The sequence below is a fragment of the Engystomops pustulosus genome, chromosome 1 (genome assembly GCF_040894005.1).
Source record: "Engystomops pustulosus chromosome 1, aEngPut4.maternal, whole genome shotgun sequence".
NCBI classification, from domain to species: domain Eukaryota; kingdom Metazoa; phylum Chordata; class Amphibia; order Anura; family Leptodactylidae; genus Engystomops; species Engystomops pustulosus.
The window spans coordinates 205,006,828-205,024,396 of record NC_092411.1 but is presented as its reverse complement, the minus strand read 5'-3'; the positions used below and the strand labels follow the sequence as shown (position 1 = coordinate 205,024,396).

At 37.9% G+C, this 17,569-nt stretch overlaps 8 non-coding genes across 8 annotated transcripts; all 8 read right to left on the bottom strand.

The window, feature by feature from the left end:
- Positions 1-383: 383 nt before the first annotated feature.
- Positions 384-456, bottom strand: TRNAF-GAA (transfer RNA phenylalanine (anticodon GAA)). Its single transcript has one exon. It is a non-coding gene; the product is annotated as a tRNA-Phe (tRNA).
- Positions 457-1,641: 1,185 nt separating this feature from the next.
- On the bottom strand, positions 1,642-1,714 carry TRNAF-GAA (transfer RNA phenylalanine (anticodon GAA)). The gene has a single exon. It is a non-coding gene; the product is annotated as a tRNA-Phe (tRNA).
- Positions 1,715-1,887: 173 nt separating this feature from the next.
- TRNAF-GAA (transfer RNA phenylalanine (anticodon GAA)) lies at positions 1,888-1,960 on the bottom strand. The gene has a single exon. It is a non-coding gene; the product is annotated as a tRNA-Phe (tRNA).
- Positions 1,961-2,899: 939 nt separating this feature from the next.
- TRNAF-GAA (transfer RNA phenylalanine (anticodon GAA)) lies at positions 2,900-2,972 on the bottom strand. Its single transcript has one exon. It is a non-coding gene; the product is annotated as a tRNA-Phe (tRNA).
- A 2,276-nt stretch (positions 2,973-5,248) lies between these two features.
- TRNAF-GAA (transfer RNA phenylalanine (anticodon GAA)) lies at positions 5,249-5,321 on the bottom strand. The gene has a single exon. It is a non-coding gene; the product is annotated as a tRNA-Phe (tRNA).
- Positions 5,322-6,260: 939 nt separating this feature from the next.
- TRNAF-GAA (transfer RNA phenylalanine (anticodon GAA)) lies at positions 6,261-6,333 on the bottom strand. Its single transcript has one exon. It is a non-coding gene; the product is annotated as a tRNA-Phe (tRNA).
- Positions 6,334-7,764: 1,431 nt separating this feature from the next.
- Positions 7,765-7,837, bottom strand: TRNAF-GAA (transfer RNA phenylalanine (anticodon GAA)). Its single transcript has one exon. It is a non-coding gene; the product is annotated as a tRNA-Phe (tRNA).
- An 8,482-nt stretch (positions 7,838-16,319) lies between these two features.
- Positions 16,320-16,392, bottom strand: TRNAF-GAA (transfer RNA phenylalanine (anticodon GAA)). Its single transcript has one exon. It is a non-coding gene; the product is annotated as a tRNA-Phe (tRNA).
- Positions 16,393-17,569: the final 1,177 nt, after the last annotated feature.

The following is a 17,569-nucleotide window of genomic DNA, read 5'->3' as shown; positions in this document are numbered from 1 at the left end:
AAACGTTTTGTTTTCAATTGAATTATGTTCTATATTTTTCTCAGGACATTTTGAACAATCTGGCAATTTTCAGGCAGCATGGAAATTCTAATAGACTAAGAAAAAACAAAACAAAACTGAAAGACTTTTGAAACTTTCATCAATCACATTGTTTTGGTTACCAAGCATATCCAATATTGGATTTCAAGTAGGGATGTTGAGATTTTCAGTGCATCAGTCCTTGCTGGTGGTTTTAAAGCCTACTGAAAACGTTTTGGGATGGATTTAGAAATGGGTACTTTTAATCATGTACTTTCCTGAATGAGGAGCATCCCTATCAATTTACGAAAGAAAAAGGAGACTTCCAAAATAGTTATCGGTTGTTTTATATCCAAAGTAGAACGTGCCGAAACCCGGGATCGAACCAGGGACCTTTAGATCTTCAGTCTAACGCTCTCCCAACTGAGCTATTTCGGCCTGTGCTGCTAGTTGTGGAGGTCACTGTTTTGGGAATTTGAAGATGTTCCACATCATAGAAATGCAAAGACATTGTGAATACAATTACAAGAATAACAAAAATTTCCAAACCGGAAGTAAATTTTTTAAACGTGTTGTGTTGTATTTTTGTACATTTATATGGTGTGAAAAGATGCCGAAACCAGGGATCGAACCAGGGACCTTTAGATCTTCAGTCTAACGCTCTCCCAACTGAGCTATTTCTGCCTCCTCTTACAGTAAGCGGGGACACTTTTTTAAAAAATTGAAGACACAACAACAGCATAGAAATCCAACTGCATTACAAACCAGGGTCCTCTCCAGCACAAGAAAATTTCCAATTACTTCACAGGAAGCTACATTTATTTAAATTAGTTGATAAGTATCAATATACTAGCAAGATAAAGCTTAACATTGAAGCAAGGACCTTTAGAGCTTCAGCGAGACCATGGCAAAACCTAGAGATGAGCCAGGTACTTCAAGATCTTCAGTGTAAAGCTCTGCATACTGAGCAAGGACCTGTAGAGCTTCAGCGAGACCATTGCAAAACCTAGAGATGTGCCAGATACTTCAAGATCTTCAGTGTAAAGCTCTTTACACTGAACTATTTTAGCTTCACGAGAGTGAAAAGATGATCTCCCTTTGAAGAATTTGAAGACATTCCATCGTGAACTAAATTTCACAAAGTTACAATACATTTAATATGAACCTTTCCAAAACCCAGAAACTAAACAGGGACCTTAAGCCTAATGCTCTGCCAACCAAGCCATTTGAGCCTCTGAGAAAACGTTTTGTTTTCAATTGAATTATGTTCTATATTTTTCTCAGGACATTTTGAACAATCTGGCAATTTTCAGGCAGCATGGAAATTCTAATAGACTAAGAAAAAACAAAACAAAACCGAAAGACTTTTTAAACTTTCATCAATCACATTGTTTTGGTTACCAAGCATATCCAATATTGGATTTCAAGTAGGGATGTTGAGATTTTCAGTGCATCAGTCCTTGCTGGTGGTTTTAAAGCCTACTGAAAACGTTTTGGGATGGATTTAGAAATGGGTACTTTTAATCATGTACTTTCCTGAATGAGGAGCATCCCTATCAATTTACGAAAGAAAAAGGAGACTTCCAAAATAGTTATCGGTTGTTTTATATCCAAAGAAGAACATGCCGAAACCCGGGATCGAACCGGGGACCTTTAGATCTTCAGTCTAACGCTCTCCCAACTGAGCTATTTCGGCCTGTGCTGCTAGTTGTGGAGGTCACTGTTTTGGGAATTTGAAGATGTTCCACATCATAGAAATGCAAAGACATTGTGAATACAATTACAAGAATAACAAAAATTTCCAAACCGGAAGTAAATTTTTTAAACGTGTTGTGTTGTATTTTTGTACATTTATATCGTGTGAAAAGATGCCGAAACCCGGGATCGAACCAGGGACCTTTAGATCTTCAGTCTAACGCTCTCCCAACTGAGCTATTTCGGCCTCCTCGTACAGTAAGCGGGGACACTTTTTTAAAAAATTGAAGACACAACAACAGCATAGAAATCCAACTGCATTACAAACCAGAGTCCTCTCCAGCACAAGAAAATTTCCAATTACTTCACAGGAAGCTACATTTATTTAAATTAGTTGATAAGTATCAATATACTAGCAAGATAAAGCTTAACATTGAAGCAAGGACCTTTAGAGCTTCAGCGAGACCATGGCAAAACCTAGAGATGAGCCAGGTACTTCAAGATCTTCAGTGTAAAGCTCTGCATACTGAGCAAGGACCTGTAGAGCTTCAGCGAGACCATTGCAAAACCTAGAGATGTGCCAGATACCTCAAGATCTTCAGTGTAAAGCTCTCCACACTGAACTATTTTAGCTTCACGAGAGTGAAAAGATGATCTCCCTTTGAAGAATTTGAAGACATTCCATCGTGAACTAAATTTCACAAAGTTACAATACATTTAATATGAACCTTTCCAAAACCCAGAAACTAAACAGGGACCTTAAGCCTAATGCTCTGCCAACCAAGCCATTTGAGCCTCTGAGAAAACATTTTGTTTTCAATTGAATTATGTTCTATATTTTTCTCAGGACATTTTGAACAATCTGGCAATTTTCAGGCAGCATGGAAATTCTAATAGACTAAGAAAAAACAAAACAAAACCGAAAGACTTTTTAAACTTTCATCAATCACATTGTTTTGGTTACCAAGCATATCCAATATTGGATTTCAAGTAGGGATGTTAAGATTTTCAGTGCATCAGTCCTTGCTGGTGGTTTTAAAGCCTACTGAAAACGTTTTGGGATTGATTTAGAAATGGGTACTTTTAATCATGTACTTTCCTGAATGAGGAGCATCCCTATCAATTAACGAAAGAAAAAGGAGACTTCCAAAATAGTTATCGGCTGTTTTATATCCAAAGAAGAACATGCCGAAACCCGGGATCGAACCAGGGACCTTTAGATCTTCAGTCTAACGCTCTCCCAACTGAGCTATTTCGGCCTGTGCTGCTAGTTGTGGAGGTCACTGTTTTGGGAATTTGAAGATGTTCCACATCATAGAAATGCAAAGACATTGTGAATACAATTACAAGAATAACAAAAATTTCCAAACCGGAAGTAAATTTTTTAACCTCTTCCCGCTCAGCGTCCGATATATCGGACGCTGAGCTCAGTGACTTAGCGCCCAATATATCGGACGCTGAGCTGATGCCGGTTCGGCTCCAGATCTGAGCCGAACCGGCATCGGGAAAGACGGGGTGCCTGCTGTGACTGATAGCCGGCACCCCAGTGTAACACCCGCGATCGGAGTTGTCTCCGATCGCTGGTGCTTAACCCGTTAAATGCCGCGGTCAGCGCGACCGCGGCATCTAACATGTATCTGGGGGGTCTTTCCCCCACGATCGGCCCCCCCGAACCGTTTTCGGGGTGCGCCGATCGTTGCTATAGTAACTCTGGGATCCGATCTGGACCCCAGAGTTACCTGCAAGAATTGCCAGTAAGATGGCGTCTGTGACGTCATCTTACTGGCACAGTGCCAGCCTATGCAAGTGTATAGGCTGACACTGATAATACTCTGCAATACATGAGTATTGCAGAATATTATCATGAACAAGCAATCAGAGGATTTCTTGTTCATGTACCATGGTATAAACGTGAAAAAGTAAAAAAAAAAAATGTTATTCAATAAAAAAATAAAGTAATAAATCACTAAAAATGCCCAAAACCCCCAAAACAAATAAAGAGACATATAACTAAAAAAAAGTCTGAATCATAACACAAACCCCACATATATAGTATCACCGCGTCCGTAACAACCCGTAGAATAAAAGTAAATCATTATTGAACCCCCACGATAAACTCCGTAAAAAAAAACTGCTATAAACCTTCCAAAAATTATGATTTTTAGCTATTCAATCCCACAAAAAATGCTATAAAATGCGATCAAAAAAACCATGTGTACTCCGACATGATACCGGTGCAAAGTACAACATGTCCCGCAAAAAACAAGCCATCAACCAGCTCCGTAGCCAAAAAAGTAACAATGTTATGCCACTTGGAAGACGGCAATACATAAATGATAGATTTTTCCCCACATTAGGGTTTTGTTTGACAAATTTGGTAAAACGTAAGAAAATATATTCATGTCTGGTATCCCCGTAATCGTATCGACCCATAGAATAAAGATAACATGATTATTAGGCTATACGGTGAACACCAAAAAAAAAAAAGAGTAAAAAATCCAGTACAGAATTGATGCTTTTCTACTCCTGCCCTCAAAAAAAGTTCCTAAATTTTCAACAATAGGTGATACCAACCCCAAAATGGTAACAATGGAAAAAGCATCTCATCGCGCAAAAAAAATGGCATCACATGGCCCCAATAACGCAAAAGCGAAAATTTTATAGCCTTCAAAAGGGGCCAATGAGGAAACTAAAATCCTGGCAGCTGCAGGGCGCTCCTTCCCTTCTGCGTCTCGCTGTGCGCCCATAAAACAAGTAATGGCCACATGTGGGGGGTCTTTGTACTCAGGAGAAATTGCAGAACAAATTGTATGGTGGGTTTTCTCTTTTTATATTTTGGAAATGTGTAAATTTTAGTGCTAAATGAACGTATAAGGGAACAATTTGACCATTCTAAATTTCACCTCCATTTTGATTCAATTACTATGAAGATCTCAAGGGGTTAACAATCTTCGTAAAAGCGGTTTCTGATAGCTTGAGGGGTGCAGATTTGAAAATGGGTTGGTTATATAGGGGGTTTTGATGCTAAATATGTAAAATTTCATTCCAAACTGTATTTATCCCCAAAATAGTCAATTCTGAAAATCCGGAAAAGCGATATTCTTTTTGTAAGCCGCGTGACATCAAAATAAATTATCCAGACATATCAAAAATTATGAAAATGTAAAGTAGACAAATGGGAAATGTTATTCAGCAACTTATTTAGGTGGTAAATCTATCTGCCTGGAAACGCAATGATTTTGAATTTCGAAAATGGCAAATTTTTCAAAAAATTTATCATATTTTCTTTTTTTTTGTAAATGAACGCAAAACTTATCTGCCACAATTTACCACTAAAATGAAGTACAACATGTGGGGAAAAAACAATCTCAGAATCGCTTTGATAAGTAACAGTGTTCAAAAGTTATAACCATATAAAGCGACGCAGGTCAGAATCCAAAAAATCGGGCTGAGCCTTAACCTGCAAAATGGCTGTGTCCTTAAGGGGTTAAACGTGTTGTGTTGTATTTTTGTACATTTATATGGTGTGAAAAGATGCCGAAACCCGGGATCGAACCAGGGACCTTTAGATCTTCAGTCTAACGCTCTCCCAACTGAGCTATTTCGGCCTCCTCTACCAGTGAGCGTGGACACTTTTTAAAAAAATTGAAGACACAACAACAGCATAGAAATCCAACTGCATTACAAACCAGAGTCCTCTCCAGCACAAGAAAATTTCCAATTACTTCACAGGAAGCTACATTTATTTAAATTAGTTGATAAGTATCAATATACTAGCAAGATAAAGCTTAACATTGAAGCAAGGACCTTTAGAGCTTCAGCGAGACCATGGCAAAACCTAGAGATGAGCCAGGTACTTCAAGATCTTCAGTGTAAAGCTCTGCATACTGAGCAAGGACCTGTAGAGCTTCAGCGAGACCATTGCAAAACCTAGAGATGTGCCAGATACTTCAAGATCTTCAGTGTAAAGCTCTTTACACTGAACTATTTTAGCTTCACGAGAGTGAAAAGATGATCTCCCTTTGAAGAATTTGAAGACATTCCATCGTGAACTAAATTTCACAAAGTTACAATACATTTAATATGAACCTTTCCAAAACCCAGAAACTAAACAGGGACCTTAAGCCTAATGCTCTGCCAACCAAGCCATTTGAGCCTCTGAGAAAACGTTTTGTTTTCAATTGAATTATGTTCTATATTTTTCTCAGGACATTTTGAACAATCTGGCAATTTTCAGGCAGCATGGAAATTCTAATAGACTAAGAAAAAACAAAACAAAACCGAAAGACTTTTTAAACTTTCATCAATCACATTGTTTTGGTTACCAAGCATATCCAATATTGGATTTCAAGTAGGGATGTTGAGATTTTCAGTGCATCAGTCCTTGCTGGTGGTTTTAAAGCCTACTGAAAACGTTTTGGGATGGATTTAGAAATGGGTACTTTTAATCATGTACTTTCCTGAATGAGGAGCATCCCTATCAATTCACGAAAGAAAAAGGAGACTTCCAAAATAGTTATCGGTTGTTTTATATCCAAAGAAGAACATGCCGAAACCCGGGATCGAACCAGGGACCTTTAGATCTTCAGTCTAACGCTCTCCCAACTGAGCTATTTCGGCCTGTGCTGCTAGTTGTGGAGGTCACTGTTTTGGGAATTTGAAGATGTTCCACATCATAGAAATGCAAAGACATTGTGAATACAATTACAAGAATAACAAAAATTTCCAAACCGGAAGTAAATTTTTTAAACGTGTTGTGTTGTATTTTTGTACATTTATATGGTGTGAAAAGATGCCGAAACCCGGGATCGAACCAGGGACCTTTAGATCTTCAGTCTAACGCTCTCCCAACTGAGCTATTTCTGCCTCCTCTTACAGTAAGCGGGGACACTTTTTTAAAAAATTGAAGACACAACAACAGCATAGAAATCCAACTGCATTACAAACCAGAGTCCTCTCCAGCACAAGAAAATTTCCAATTACTTCACAGGAAGCTACATTTATTTAAATTAGTTGATAAGTATCAATATACTAGCAAGATAAAGCTTAACATTGAAGCAAGGACCTTTAGAGCTTCAGCGAGACCATGGCAAAACCTAGAGATGAGCCAGGTACTTCAAGATCTTCAGTGTAAAGCTCTGCATACTGAGCAAGGACCTGTAGAGCTTCAGCGAGACCATTGCAAAACCTAGAGATGTGCCAGATACTTCAAGATCTTCAGTGTAAAGCTCTCCACACTGAACTATTTTAGCTTCACGAGAGTGAAAAGATGATCTCCCTTTGAAGAATTTGAAGACATTCCATCGTGAACTAAATTTCACAAAGTTACAATACATTTAATATGAACCTTTCCAAAACCCAGAAACTAAACAGGGACCTTAAGCCTAATGCTCTGCCAACCAAGCCATTTGAGCCTCTGAGAAAACGTTTTGTTTTCAATTGAATTATGTTCTATATTTTTCTCAGGACATTTTGAACAATCTGGCAATTTTCAGGCAGCATGGAAATTCTAATAGACTAAGAAAAAACAAAACAAAACCGAAAGACTTTTTAAACTTTCATCAATCACATTGTTTTGGTTACCAAGCATATCCAATATTGGATTTCAAGTAGGGATGTTGAGATTTTCTGTGCATCAGTCCTTGCTGGTGGTTTTAAAGCCTACTGAAAACGTTTTGGGATGGATTTAGAAATGGGTACTTTTAATCATGTGCTTTCCTGAATGAGGAGCATCCCTATCAATTAACGAAAGAAAAAGGAGACTTCCAAAATAGTTATCGGTTGTTTTGTATCCAAAGAAGAACATGCCGAAACCCGGGATTGAACCAGGGACCTTTAGATCTTCAGTCTAACGCTCTCCCAACTGAGCTATTTCGGCCTGTGCTGCTAGTTGTGGAGGTCACTGTTTTGGGAATTTGAAGATGTTCCACATCATAGAAATGCAAAGACATTGTGAATACAATTACAAGAATAACAAAAATTTCCAAACCGGAAGTAAATTTTTTAAACGTGTTGTGTTGTATTTTAGTACATTTATATGGTGTGAAAAGATGCCGAAACCTGGGATCGAACCAGGGACCTTTAGATCTTCAGTCTAACGCTCTCCCAACTGAGCTATTTCGGCCTCCTCTAACAGTAAGCGTGGACACTTTTTAAAAAAATTGAAGACACAACAACAGCATAGAAATCCAACTGCATTACAAACCAGAGTCCTCTCCAGCACAAGAAAATTTCCAATTACTTCACAGGAAGCTACATTTATTTAAATTAGTTGATAAGTATCAATATACTAGCAAGATAAAGCTTAACATTGAAGCAAGGACCTTTAGAGCTTCAGCGAGACCATGGCAAAACCTAGAGATGAGCCAGGTACTTCAAGATCTTCAGTGTAAAGCTCTGCATACTGAGCAAGGACCTGTAGAGCTTCAGCGAGACCATTGCAAAACCTAGAGATGTGCCAGATACTTCAAGATCTTCAGTGTAAAGCTCTCCACACTGAACTATTTTAGCTTCACGAGAGTGAAAAGATGATCTCCCTTTGAAGAATTTGAAGACATTCCATCGTGAACTAAATTTCACAAAGTTACAATACATTTAATATGAACCTTTCCAAAACCCAGAAACTAAACAGGGACCTTAAGCCTAATGCTCTGCCAACCAAGCCATTTGAGCCTCTGAGAAAACGTTTTGTTTTCAATTGAATTATGTTCTATATTTTTCTCAGGACATTTTGAACAATCTGGCAATTTTCAGGCAGCATGGAAATTCTAATAGACTAAGAAAAAACAAAACAAAACCGAAAGACTTTTTAAACTTTCATCAATCACATTGTTTTGGTTACCAAGCATATCCAATATTGGATTTCAAGTAGGGATGTTGAGATTTTCAGTGCATCAGTCCTTGCTGGTGGTTTTAAAGCCTACTGAAAACGTTTTGGGATGGATTTAGAAATGGGTACTTTTAATCATGTACTTTCCTGAATGAGGAGCATCCCTATCAATTAACGAAAGAAAAAGGAGACTTCCAAAATAGTTATCGGTTGTTTTATATCCAAAGAAGAACATGCCGAAACCCGGGATTGAACCAGGGACCTTTAGATCTTCAGTCTAACGCTCTCCCAACTGAGCTATTTCGGCCTGTGCTGCTAGTTGTGGAGGTCACTGTTTTGGGAATTTGAAGATGTTCCACATCATAGAAATGCAAAGACATTGTGAATACAATTACAAGAATAACAAAAATTTCCAAACCGGAAGTAAATTTTTTAAACGTGTTGTGTTGTATTTTTGTACATTTATATGGTGTGAAAAGATGCCGCAACCCGGGATCGAACCAGGGACCTTTAGATCTTCAGTCTAACGCTCTCCCAACTGAGCTATTTCGGCCTCCTCTAACAGTAAGCGTGGACACTTTTTAAAAAAATTGAAGACACAACAACAGCATAGAAATCCAACTGCATTACAAACCAGAGTCCTCTCCAGCACAAGAAAATTTCCAATTACTTCACAGGAAGCTACATTTATTTAAATTAGTTGATAAGTATCAATATACTAGCAAGATAAAGCTTAACATTGAAGCAAGGACCTTTAGAGCTTCAGCGAGACCATGGCAAAACCTAGAGATGAGCCAGGTACTTCAAGATCTTCAGTGTAAAGCTCTGCATACTGAGCAAGGACCTGTAGAGCTTCAGCGAGACCATTGCAAAACCTAGAGATGTGCCAGATACTTCAAGATCTTCAGTGTAAAGCTCTCCACACTGAACTATTTTAGCTTCACGAGAGTGAAAAGATGATCTCCCTTTGAAGAATTTGAAGACATTCCATCGTGAACTAAATTTCACAAAGTTACAATACATTTAATATGAACCTTTCCAAAACCCAGAAACTAAACAGGGACCTTAAGCCTAATGCTCTGCCAACCAAGCCATTTGAGCCTCTGAGAAAACGTTTTGTTTTCAATTGAATTATGTTCTATATTTTTCTCAGGACATTTTGAACAATCTGGCAATTTTCAGGCAGCATGGAAATTCTAATAGACTAAGAAAAAACAAAACAAAACCGAAAGACTTTTTAAACTTTCATCAATCACATTGTTTTGGTTACCAAGCATATCCAATATTGGATTTCAAGTAGGGATGTTGAGATTTTCAGTGCATCAGTCCTTGCTGGTGGTTTTAAAGCCTACTGAAAACGTTTTGGGATGGATTTAGAAATGGGTACTTTTAATCATGTACTTTCCTGAATGAGGAGCATCCCTATCAATTAACGAAAGAAAAAGGAGACTTCCAAAATAGTTATCGGTTGTTTTATATCCAAAGAAGAACATGCCGAAACCCGGGATTGAACCAGGGACCTTTAGATCTTCAGTCTAACGCTCTCCCAACTGAGCTATTTCGGCCTGTGCTGCTAGTTGTGAAGGTCACTGTTTTGGGAATTTGAAGATGTTCCACATCATAGAAATGCAAAGACATTGTGAATACAATTACAAGAATAACAAAAATTTCCAAACCGGAAGTAAATTTTTTAAACGTGTTGTGTTGTATTTTTGTACATTTATATGGTGTGAAAAGATGCCGAAACCTGGGATTGAACCAGGGACCTTTAGATCTTCAGTCTAACGCTCTCCCAACTGAGCTATTTCTGCCTCCTCTTACAGTAAGCGGGGACACTTTTTTAAAAAATTGAAGACACAACAACAGCATAGAAATCCAACTGCATTACAAACCAGAGTCCTCTCCAGCACAAGAAAATTTCCAATTACTTCACAGGAAGCTACATTTATTTAAATTAGTTGATAAGTATCAATATACTAGCAAGATAAAGCTTAACATTGAAGCAAGGACCTTTAGAGCTTCAGCGAGACCATGGCAAAACCTAGAGATGAGCCAGGTACTTCAAGATCTTCAGTGTAAAGCTCTGCATACTGAGCAAGGACCTGTAGAGCTTCAGCGAGACCATTGCAAAACCTAGAGATGTGCCAGATACTTCAAGATCTTCAGTGTAAAGCTCTTTACACAGAACTATTTTAGCTTCACGAGAGTGAAAAGATGATCTCCCTTTGAAGAATTTGAAGACATTCCATCGTGAACTAAATTTCACAAAGTTACAATACATTTAATATGAACCTTTCCAAAACCCAGAAACTAAACAGGGACCTTAAGCCTAATGCTCTGCCAACCAAGCCATTTGAGCCTCTGAGAAAACGTTTTGTTTTCAATTGAATTATGTTCTATATTTTTCTCAGGACATTTTGAACAATCTGGCAATTTTCAGGCAGCATGGAAATTCTAATAGACTAAGAAAAAACAAAACAAAACTGAAAGACTTTTTAAACTTTCATCAATCACATTGTTTTGGTTACCAAGCATATCCAATATTGGATTTCAAGTAGGGATGTTGAGATTTTCAGTGCATCAGTCCTTGCTGGTGGTTTTAAAGTCTACTGAAAACGTTTTGGGATGGATTTAGAAATGGGTACTTTTAATCATGTACTTTCCTGAATGAGGAGCATCCCTATCAATTTACGAAAGAAAAAGGAGACTTCCAAAATAGTTATCAGTTGTTTTATATCCAAAGAAGAACGTGCCGAAACCCGGGATCGAACCAGGGACCTTTAGATCTTCAGTCAAACGCTCTCCCAACTGAGCTATTTCGGCCTGTGCTGCTAGTTGTGGAGGTCACTGTTTTGGGAATTTGAAGATGTTCCACATAATAGAAATGCAAAGACATTGTGAATACAATTACAAGAATAACAAAAATTTCCAAACCGGAAGTAAATTTTTTAAACGTGTTGTGTTGTATTTTTGTACATTTATATGGTGTGAAAAGATGCCGAAACCTGGGATCGAACCAGGGACCTTTAGATCTTCAGTCTATCGCTCTCCCAACTGAGCTATTTCGGCCTCCTCTAACAGTTTGCGTGGACACTTTTTAAAAAAATTGAAGACACAACAACAGCATAGAAATCCAACTGCATTACAAACCAGAGTCCTCTCCAGCACAAGAAAATTTCCAATTACTTCACAGGAAGCTACATTTCTTTAAATTAGTTGATAAGTATCAATATACTAGCAAGATAAAGCTTAACATTGAAGCAAGGACCTTTAGAGCTTCAGCGAGACCATGGCAAAACCTAGAGATGAGCCAGGTACTTCAAGATCTTCAGTGTAAAGCTCTGCATACCGAGCAAGGACCTGTAGAGCTTCAGCGAGACCATTGCAAAACCTAGAGATGTGCCAGATACTTCAAGATCTTCAGTGTAAAGCTCTCCACACAGAACTATTTTAGCTTCACGAGAGTGAAAAGATGATCTCCCTTTGAAGAATTTGAAGACATTCCATCGTGAACTAAATTTCACAAAGTTACAATACATTTAATATGAACCTTTCCAAAACCTAGAAACTAAACAGGGACCTTAAGCCTAATGCTCTGCCAACCAAGCCATTTGAGCCTCTGAGAAAACGTTTTGTTTTCAATTGAATTATGTTCTATATATTTCTCAGGACATTTTGAACAATCTGGCAATTTTCAGGCAGCATGGAAATTCTAATAGACTAAGAAAAAACAAAACAAAACCGAAAGACTTTTTAAACTTTCATCAATCACATTGTTTTGGTTACCAAGCATATCCAATATTGGATTTCAAGTAGGGATGTTGAGATTTTCAGTGCATCAGTCCTTGCTGGTGGTTTTAAAGCCTACTGAAAACGTTTTGGGATGGATTTAGAAATGGGTACTTTTAATCATGTACTTTCCTGAATGAGGAGCATCCCTATCAATTTACGAAAGAAAAAGGAGACTTCCAAAATAGTTATCGGTTGTTTTATATCCAAAGAAGAACATGCCGAACCCCGGGATCGAACCAGGGACCTTTAGATCTTCAGTCTAACGCTCTCCCAACTGAGCTATTTCGGCCTGTGCTGCTAGTTGTGGAGGTCACTGTTTTGGGAATTTGAAGATGTTCCACATCATAGAAATGCAAAGACATTGTGAATACAATTACAAGAATAACAAAAATTTCCAAACCGGAAGTAAATTTTTTAAACGTGTTGTGTTTTTGTACATTTTCATGGTGTGAAAAGATGCCGAAACGCGGGATCGAACCAGGGACCTTTAGATCTTCAGTCTAACGCTCTCCCAACTGAGCTATTTCTGCCTCCTCTTACAGTAAGCGGGGACACTTTTTTAAAAAATTGAAGACACAACAACAGCATAGAAATCCAACTGCATTACAAACCAGAGTCCTCTCCAGCACAAGAAAATTTCCAATTACTTCACAGGAAGCTACATTTATTTAAATTAGTTGATAAGTATCAATATACTAGCAAGATAAAGCTTAACATTGAAGCAAGGACCTTTAGAGCTTCAGCGAGACCATGGCAAAACCTAGAGATGAGCCAGGTACTTCAAGATCTTCAGTGTAAAGCTCTGCATACTGAGCAAGGACCTGTAGAGCTTCAGCGAGACCATTGCAAAACCTAGAGATGTGCCAGATACTTCAAGATCTTCAGTGTAAAGCTCTCCACACTGAACTATTTTAGCTTCACGAGAGTGAAAAGATGATCTCCCTTTGAAGAATTTGAAGACATTCCATCGTGAACTAAATTTCACAAAGTTACAATACATTTAATATGAACCTTTCCAAAACCCAGAAACTAAACAGGGACCTTAAGCCTAATGCTCTGCCAACCAAGCCATTTGAGCCTCTGAGAAAACGTTTTGTTTTCAATTGAATTATGTTCTATATTTTTCTCAGGACATTTTGAACAATCTGGCAATTTTCAGGCAGCATGGAAATTCTAATAGACTAAGAAAAAACAAAACAAAACCGAAAGACTTTTTAAACTTTCATCAATCACATTGTTTTGGTTACCAAGCATATCCAATATTGGATTTCAAGTAGGGATGTTGAGATTTTCAGTGCATCAGTCCTTGCTGGTGGTTTTAAAGCCTACTGAAAAAGTTTTGGGATGGATTTAGAAATGGGTACTTTTAATCATGTACTTTCCTGAATGAGGAGCATCCCTATCAATTAACGAAAGAAAAAGGAGACTTCCAAAATAGTTATCGGTTGTTTTATATCCAAAGAAGAACATGCCGAAACCCGGGATTGAACCAGGGACCTTTAGATCTTCAGTCTAACGCTCTCCCAACTGAGCTATTTCGGCCTGTGCTGCTAGTTGTGGAGGTCACTGTTTTGGGAATTTGAAGATGTTCCACATCATAGAAATGCAAAGACATTGTGAATACAATTACAAGAATAACAAAAATTTCCAAACCGGAAGTAAATTTTTTAAACGTGTTGTGTTGTATTTTTGTACATTTATATGGTGTGAAAAGATGCCGCAACCCGGGATCGAACCAGGGACCTTTAGATCTTCAGTCTAACGCTCTCCCAACTGAGCTATTTCGGCCTCCTCTAACAGTAAGCGTGGACACTTTTTAAAAAAATTGAAGACACAACAACAGCATAGAAATCCAACTGCATTACAAACCAGAGTCCTCTCCAGCACAAGAAAATTTCCAATTACTTCACAGGAAGCTACATTTATTTAAATTAGTTGATAAGTATCAATATACTAGCAAGATAAAGCTTAACATTGAAGCAAGGACCTTTAGAGCTTCAGCGAGACCATGGCAAAACCTAGAGATGAGCCAGGTACTTCAAGATCTTCAGTGTAAAGCTCTGCATACTGAGCAAGGACCTGTAGAGCTTCAGCGAGACCATTGCAAAACCTAGAGATGTGCCAGATACTTCAAGATCTTCAGTGTAAAGCTCTCCACACTGAACTATTTTAGCTTCACGAGAGTGAAAAGATGATCTCCCTTTGAAGAATTTGAAGACATTCCATCGTGAACTAAATTTCACAAAGTTACAATACATTTAATATGAACCTTTCCAAAACCCAGAAACTAAACAGGGACCTTAAGCCTAATGCTCTGCCAACCAAGCCATTTGAGCCTCTGAGAAAACGTTTTGTTTTCAATTGAATTATGTTCTATATTTTTCTCAGGACATTTTGAACAATCTGGCAATTTTCAGGCAGCATGGAAATTCTAATAGACTAAGAAAAAACAAAACAAAACCGAAAGACTTTTTAAACTTTCATCAATCACATTGTTTTGGTTACCAAGCATATCCAATATTGGATTTCAAGTAGGGATGTTGAGATTTTCAGTGCATCAGTCCTTGCTGGTGGTTTTAAAGCCTACTGAAAACGTTTTGGGATGGATTTAGAAATGGGTACTTTTAATCATGTACTTTCCTGAATGAGGAGCATCCCTATCAATTAACGAAAGAAAAAGGAGACTTCCAAAATAGTTATCGGTTGTTTTATATCCAAAGAAGAACATGCCGAAACCCGGGATTGAACCAGGGACCTTTAGATCTTCAGTCTAACGCTCTCCCAACTGAGCTATTTCGGCCTGTGCTGCTAGTTGTGAAGGTCACTGTTTTGGGAATTTGAAGATGTTCCACATCATAGAAATGCAAAGACATTGTGAATACAATTACAAGAATAACAAAAATTTCCAAACCGGAAGTAAATTTTTTAAACGTGTTGTGTTGTATTTTTGTACATTTATATGGTGTGAAAAGATGCCGAAACCTGGGATTGAACCAGGGACCTTTAGATCTTCAGTCTAACGCTCTCCCAACTGAGCTATTTCTGCCTCCTCTTACAGTAAGCGGGGACACTTTTTTAAAAAATTGAAGACACAACAACAGCATAGAAATCCAACTGCATTACAAACCAGAGTCCTCTCCAGCACAAGAAAATTTCCAATTACTTCACAGGAAGCTACATTTATTTAAATTAGTTGATAAGTATCAATATACTAGCAAGATAAAGCTTAACATTGAAGCAAGGACCTTTAGAGCTTCAGCGAGACCATGGCAAAACCTAGAGATGAGCCAGGTACTTCAAGATCTTCAGTGTAAAGCTCTGCATACTGAGCAAGGACCTGTAGAGCTTCAGCGAGACCATTGCAAAACCTAGAGATGTGCCAGATACTTCAAGATCTTCAGTGTAAAGCTCTTTACACAGAACTATTTTAGCTTCACGAGAGTGAAAAGATGATCTCCCTTTGAAGAATTTGAAGACATTCCATCGTGAACTAAATTTCACAAAGTTACAATACATTTAATATGAACCTTTCCAAAACCCAGAAACTAAACAGGGACCTTAAGCCTAATGCTCTGCCAACCAAGCCATTTGAGCCTCTGAGAAAACGTTTTGTTTTCAATTGAATTATGTTCTATATTTTTCTCAGGACATTTTGAACAATCTGGCAATTTTCAGGCAGCATGGAAATTCTAATAGACTAAGAAAAAACAAAACAAAACTGAAAGACTTTTTAAACTTTCATCAATCACATTGTTTTGGTTACCAAGCATATCCAATATTGGATTTCAAGTAGGGATGTTGAGATTTTCAGTGCATCAGTCCTTGCTGGTGGTTTTAAAGTCTACTGAAAACGTTTTGGGATGGATTTAGAAATGGGTACTTTTAATCATGTACTTTCCTGAATGAGGAGCATCCCTATCAATTTACGAAAGAAAAAGGAGACTTCCAAAATAGTTATCAGTTGTTTTATATCCAAAGAAGAACGTGCCGAAACCCGGGATCGAACCAGGGACCTTTAGATCTTCAGTCTAACGCTCTCCCAACTGAGCTATTTCGGCCTGTGCTGCTAGTTGTGGAGGTCACTGTTTTGGGAATTTGAAGATGTTCCACATAATAGAAATGCAAAGACATTGTGAATACAATTACAAGAATAACAAAAATTTCCAAACCGGAAGTAAATTTTTTAAACGTGTTGTGTTGTATTTTTGTACATTTATATGGTGTGAAAAGATGCCGAAACCTGGGATCGAACCAGGGACCTTTAGATCTTCAGTCTATCGCTCTCCCAACTGAGCTATTTCGGCCTCCTCTAACAGTTTGCGTGGACACTTTTTAAAAAAATTGAAGACACAACAACAGCATAGAAATCCAACTGCATTACAAACCAGAGTCCTCTCCAGCACAAGAAAATTTCCAATTACTTCACAGGAAGCTACATTTCTTTAAATTAGTTGATAAGTATCAATATACTAGCAAGATAAAGCTTAACATTGAAGCAAGGACCTTTAGAGCTTCAGCGAGACCATGGCAAAACCTAGAGATGAGCCAGGTACTTCAAGATCTTCAGTGTAAAGCTCTGCATACCGAGCAAGGACCTGTAGAGCTTCAGCGAGACCATTGCAAAACCTAGAGATGTGCCAGATACTTCAAGATCTTCAGTGTAAAGCTCTCCACACAGAACTATTTTAGCTTCACGAGAGTGAAAAGATGATCTCCCTTTGAAGAATTTGAAGACATTCCATCGTGAACTAAATTTCACAAAGTTACAATACATTTAATATGAACCTTTCCAAAACCTAGAAACTAAACAGGGACCTTAAGCCTAATGCTCTGCCAACCAAGCCATTTGAGCCTCTGAGAAAACGTTTTGTTTTCAATTGAATTATGTTCTATATATTTCTCAGGACATTTTGAACAATCTGGCAATTTTCAGGCAGCATGGAAATTCTAATAGACTAAGAAAAAACAAAACAAAACCGAAAGACTTTTTAAACTTTCATCAATCACATTGTTTTGGTTACCAAGCATATCCAATATTGGATTTCAAGTAGGGATGTTGAGATTTTCAGTGCATCAGTCCTTGCTGGTGGTTTTAAAGCCTACTGAAAACGTTTTGGGATGGATTTAGAAATGGGTACTTTTAATCATGTACTTTCCTGAATGAGGAGCATCCCTATCAATTTACGAAAGAAAAAGGAGACTTCCAAAATAGTTATCGGTTGTTTTATATCCAAA